This window comes from Triticum aestivum, chromosome 5A, assembly GCF_018294505.1.
Source record: "Triticum aestivum cultivar Chinese Spring chromosome 5A, IWGSC CS RefSeq v2.1, whole genome shotgun sequence".
NCBI lineage: Eukaryota > Viridiplantae > Streptophyta > Magnoliopsida > Poales > Poaceae > Triticum > Triticum aestivum.
Window position 1 is genome coordinate 292,125,051 of NC_057806.1, and position 6,596 is coordinate 292,131,646.

Below are 6,596 nucleotides of genomic sequence, written 5' to 3' on the forward strand. Positions count from 1 at the left end.
GGTGCCAAACCCGCTGTAGGAGCAACGCCAGATGTTATGAACGTCTGGCAGAGCAAAGCTGATGACTACTCAATAGTTTAGTGTGCCATGCTTTACGGCTTAGAACTGAGACTTCAATGTTGTTTTGAACGTCATGGAGCATATGAGATGTTCTAGGAGTTGAAGTTTATATTTCAAGCAAATGCCTGTACTGAGAGATATGAAGTCTCCAATAATTTGTATAGCTGCAAGATGGAGGAGAATAGTTCTGTCAGTGAACATATAATCAGAATGTCTGGGTACCATAATCACTTGACTCAGCTGGGAGTTAATCTTCCGGTTGATAGTGTCATTGACAGAGTTCTTCAATCACTACCACCAAGCTACAAGAGCTTCGTGATGAACTATAATATGCAAGGGATGGATAAGACGATTCCCGAGCTTTTCGTAATGCTAAAAGCTGAGGAGGTAGAAATCAAGAAGGAGCATCAAGTGTTGATGGTCAACAAGACCACCAGTTTCAAGAAAAAGGGTAAAGGGAAGAAGAAAGGGAACTTCAAGAAGAACGGCAAACAAGTTGCTGCTCAAGAGATGAAACCCAAGTCTGGACCTAAGCCTGAGACTGAGTGCTTCTACTGCAAAGGGACTGGTCATTGGAAGCGGAACTGCCCCAAGTATTTGGCGGATAAGAAGGATGGCAAGGTGAACAAAGGTTTATGTGATATACATGTTATTGATGTGTACCTTACTAGAGCTCGTAGTAGCACCTGGGTATTTGATACTGGTTCTGTTGCTAATATTTGCAACTCGAAGCAGGGACTACGGATTAAGCGAAGACTGGCTAAGGACGACGTGACGATGCGCGTAGGAAATGGTTCCAAAGTCGATGTGATCGCTATCGGCTACCTCTACATCTACCTTCGGGATTAGTTTTAGACCTGAATAATTGTTATTTGGTGCCAGCGTTAAGCATGAACATTATATCTGGATCTTGTTTGATGCGAGATGGTTATTCATTTAAATCTAAGAATAATGGATGTTCTATTTATATGAGTAATATCTTTTATGGTCATGCACCCTTGAAGAGTGGTCTATTTGTGTTGAATCTCGATAGTAGTGATACACATATTCATAATGTTGAAGCCAAAAGATGCAAAGTTGATAATGATAGTGCAACTTATTTGTGGCACTGTCGTTTGGGTCATATTGGTGTAAAGCGCATGAAGAAACACCATACTGATGGACTTCTGGAATCACTTGATTATGAATCACTTGGTACTTGCGAACCATGCCTCATGGGCAAGATGACTAAAACGCCGTTCTCCGGAACAATGGAGCGAGCAACAGATTTGTTGGAAATTATACATACTGATGTATGTGCTCCAATGAATGTTGAGGCTCGCGGCGGGTATAGTTATTTTCTCACCTTCACAGATGATTTGAGCAGATATGGGTATATCTACTTAATGAAACATAAGTCTGAAACATTTGAAAAGTTCAAAGAATTTCAGAGTGAAATGGAAAATCATCGTAACAAGAAAATAAAGTTTCTACGATCTGATCATGGAGGAGAATATTTGAGTTACGAGTTTGGTTTACATTTGAAAGAATGTGGAATAGTTTCGCAACTCATGCCACCCAGAACACCACAGCGTAATGGCGTGTCCGAACGTCGTAATCGTACTTTACTAGATATGATGCGATCTATGATGTCTCTTACTGATTTACCACTATCGTTTTGGGGTTATGCTTTAGGGATAGTTGCATTCACGTTAAATAGGGCACCATCGAAATCCGTGAGACAACGCCTTATGAACTGTGGTTTGGCGAGAAAGCAAAGTTGTCATTTCTTAAAATTTGGGGCTGCGATGCTTATGTGAAAAAGCTTCAACCTAATAAGCTCGAACCCAAATTGAAGAAATGTGTCTTCATAGGATACCTAAAGGAAACTGTTGGGTACACCTTCTATCACAGATCCAAAGGCATGACATTCGTTGCTAAGAATGGATCCTTTCTAGAGAAGGAGTTTCTCTCGAATGAAGTGAGTGGGAGGAAAGTAGAACTTGATGAGGTAACTGTACATGCTCCCTTATTGTAAAGTAGTTCATCACAGAAACCGATTACTGTGACACCTACACCAATTAGTGAGGAAGCTAATGATGATGATCATGAAACTTCAGATCAAGTTACTACCGAACCTTGTAGGTCAACCAGAGCAAGATCCACACCAGAGTGGTACGGTAATCCTGTTCTGGAGGTCATGTTGCTTGACCATGACGAACCTACGAACTATGAGGAAGCGATGATGAGCCCAGATTCCGCAAAATGGCTTGAGGCCATGAAATCTGAGATGGGATCCGTATATGAGAACAAAGTGTGGACTTTGGTTGACTTGCCCGATGATCGGCAAGCCATCGAGAATAAATCGATCTTCAAGAAGAAGACTGACGCTGACGGTAACGTTACTGTCTACAAATCTCGACTTGTTGCGAAAGGTTTTCGACAAGTTCAAGGAGTTGACTACGATGAGACCTTCTCACTCGTAGCGATGCTTAAGTCCGTCCGAATCATGTTAGCAATTACTGCATTTTATGATTATGAAATTTGGCAAATGGATGTAAAGACTGCATTCCTGAATGGTTTTCTGGAAGAAGAGTTGTATATGATGCAACCTGAAGGTCTTATCGATCCAAAGGGTACTAACAAAGTGTGCAAGCTCCAACGATCCATTTATGGACTGGTGCAAGCCTCTCGGAGTTGGAATAAATGTTTTGATAGTGTGATCAAAGCATATGGTTTTATATAGACTTTTGGAGAAGCTTGTATTTACAAGAAAGTGAGTGGGAGCTCTGTAGAATTTCTAATATTATATGTGGATGACATATTATTGATTGGAAATGATATAAAATTTCTGGATAGCATAAAAGGATACTTTAATAAGAGTTTTTCAATGAAAGACCTCGGTGAAGCTGCTTATATATTAGGCATCAAGATCTATAGAGATAGATCAAGACTCTTAATTGGACTTTCACAAAGCACATACCTTGATAAAGTTTTGAAGAAGTTCAAAATGGATCAAGCTAAGAAAGGCTTCTTGCCTATGTTACAAGGTGTGAAATTGAGTAAGACTCAATGCCAGACCACTGCAGAAGATAGAGAGAAAATGAAAAGTGTTCCCTATGCTTCAGCCATAGGCTCTATCATGTATGCAATGCTGTGTACCAGACCTGATGTGTGCCTTGCTATTAGTTTAGTAGGGAGGTACCAAAGTAATCCAGGAGTGGATCATTGGACATCGGTCAAGAACATCATAAAAAGGACTAAGGATATGTTTCTCGTTTATGGAGGTGACAAAGAGCTCGTCGTAAATGGTTACGTCGATGCAAGCTTTGACACTGATCCGGATGATTCTAAATCGCAAACCGGATACGTGTTTATATTGAACGGTGGAGCTGTCAGTTGGAGCAGTTCTAAACAAAGCATCGTGGCAGGATCTACGTGTGAAGCAGAATACATAGCTGCTTCGGAAGCAGCAAATGAAGGAGTCTGGATGAAGGAATTCATATCCAATCTAGGTGTCATACCTAGTGCATCGGGTCCAATGAAAATCTTTTGTGACAATACTGGTGCAATTGCCTTGGCAAAGGAATCCAGATTTCACAAGAGAACCAAGCACATCAAGAGACGCTTCAATTCCATCTGGGATCAAGTCCAGGTGGGAGACATAGAGATATGCAAGATACATACGGATCTAAATGTTGCAGACCCGCCGACTAAGCCTCTTCCACGAGCAAAACATGATCAGCACCAAGACTCCATGGGTGTTAGAATCATTACCGTGTAATCTAGATTATTGACTCTAGTGCAAGTGGGAGACTGAAGGAAATATGCCTGATGACACACAAGTACAGGGGATCTATCGTAGTCCTTTCGATAAGTAAGAGTGTCGAACCCAACGAGGAGCAGAAGGAAATGATAAACGGTTTTCAGCAAGGTATTCTCTGCAAGTACTGAATAAGGGGTAATAGATAGTTTTGTGATAAGATAATTTGTAACGAGCAACAAGTAACAAAAGTAAATAAAGTGCAGCAAGGTGGCCCAATCCTTTTGTAGCAAAGGACAAGCCTGGACAAACTCTTATATAAGGAAAAGCGCTCCCGAGGACACATGGGAATATCGTCAAGCTAGTTTTCATCATGTTCATATGATTCGCGTTTGGTACTTTGATAACTTGACATGTGGGTGGACCGGTGCTTGGGTGCTGTTCTTACTTGAACAAGCATCCCACTTATGATTAACCTCTATTGCAAGCATCCGCAACTACAACAAAAGTATTAAGGTAAACCTAACCATAGCATGAAACATATGGATCCAAATCAGCCCCTTACGAAGCAACGCATAAACTAGGGTTTAAGCTTCTGTCACTCTAGCAACCCATCATCTACTTATTACTTCCCAATGCCTTCCTCTAGGCCCAAATAATGGTGAAGTGTTATGTAGTCGACGTTCACATAACACCACTAGAGGCTAGACAACATACATCTCATCAAAATATCGAACGAATACCAAATTCACATGACTACTAATAGCAAGACTTCTCCCTTGTCCTCAGGAACAAACGTAACTACTCACAAAGCATAAACATGTTCATAATCAGAGGGGTATTAATGCCCATATATGATCTAAACATATGATCTTCCACCAATTAAACCAACTAGCATTAACTACAAGGAGTAATTAACACTACTAGCAACCTACTAGCACCAATCCCGGACTTGGAGACAAGAATTGGATACAAGAGATGAACTAGGGTTTTGAGATGGGATGGTGCTGATGAAGATGTTGATGGAGATTGCCCTCTCCCGATGAGAGGAGCGTTGGTGATGACGATGGCGATGATTTCCCCCTCCGGGAGGGAAGTTTCCCCGGCAGAACAGCTCTGCCGGAGCTCTAGATTGGATCCGCCAAGGTTCCGCCTCGTGGCGGCGGAGTTTCGTCCTGAAAGGTTGCTTCTTATTTTTTTTCTCGATGAAAGACTTCATATAGGAGAAGATGGTTATCGGAGAGCCACCAGGGGGCCCACGAGGTAGGGGGCACACCCTAGGGGGGTGCGCCCCCCACCCTCATGGAAAGGGTGTGGGCCCCCTGGTCTTCATCTTTGGCGAGCATTTTTCATTATTTATTATAAGGTATTCCGTGGAGTTTCAGGACTTTTGGAGTTGTGCAGAATAGGTCTCTAATATTTGCTCCTTTTCCAACCCAGAATTCCAGCTGCCGGCATTCTCCCTCCTTATGTAAACCTTGTAAAATAAGAGAGAATAGCCATAAGTATTGTGACATAATGTGAAATAACAGCCCATAATGCAATAAATATCGATATAAAAGCATGATGCAAAATGGACGTATCAACTCCCCCAAGCTTAGACCTCGCTTATCCTCAAGCGAAAGCTGATAACAATAAATGTGTCCCCATGTTTAGAGGTAGAGGCGTCGATAAAAATAAAATACAGACATGAAGGCATCATGATTATTCTCATAACAACAACATATATAGATATTGTCATATGATTACTTATGTTCAAGTGATGATCTATTCACAATGCAAAAGTATGAATCAAAAACCTTATTGAGAACCAACAAACTATAACCTCAGTCATTGAAGCAATTGCAATTTATCATAACATCAGAAAGAGTCTATGCCAGAGCTAAAAAGCAAGTCCACATACTCAACTATCATCTAGTCCTTTATAATTGCTAACACTCGTGCAATACTTGTGGTTACGGAGTTTTAATCGGACACAGAGAAAGATAAGGGCTTATAGTTTCGCCCCACAACCTTTTACCTCAAGGGTAATGTCAACAATAATAACTCATGCCCCCCTACATCCAATTAGATATATATATATATATATATGTCGGGTTCTTTCCAACACATTGTGCTTGCCAAAGGATAAAATGTAAAAAAGGAAAGGTGAAGATCACCATGACACTTGCATAAGGTAGAAGATAATAATAAAAGATAGGCCCTTTGCAGAGGGAAGCAGAGGTTGCCATGCGCTTTTATGGTTGGATGCACAAAATCTTAATGCGAAAGAACGTCACTTTATATTGCCCCTTGTGATATGAACCTTTATTATGCAGTCCGTCACTTTTATTACTTCCACATCACAAGATCGTATAAAGCTTATCTCTCCCACACTAATCATACATATTTAGAGCAATTTTTCTTGCTTTGCACCTATGACAACTTACTTGAAGGATCTTACTCAATCCATAGGTAGATATGGTGGACTCTCATGGCAAAACTGGTTTAAGGGTATTTGGAAGCACAAGTAGTATCTCTACTTGGTGCTGAGAATTTGGCTAGCATGAGGGGGAAAGGCCAGCTCAACATGTTGGATGATCCATGACAACATACTTTATCTCAGATATAAGAAAACCCCATTACGTTGTCTTCCTTGTCCAACATCAACTCTTTAGCATGTCATATTTTAATGAGTGCTCCCAATCATAAAAGATGTCAATAATAGTATATTTATATGTGAAACCTCTCTTTCCTTATTACATCCTATTAATTGCAACGATGACCAAAGCTATGTCTGCCAACTCCCAACAAC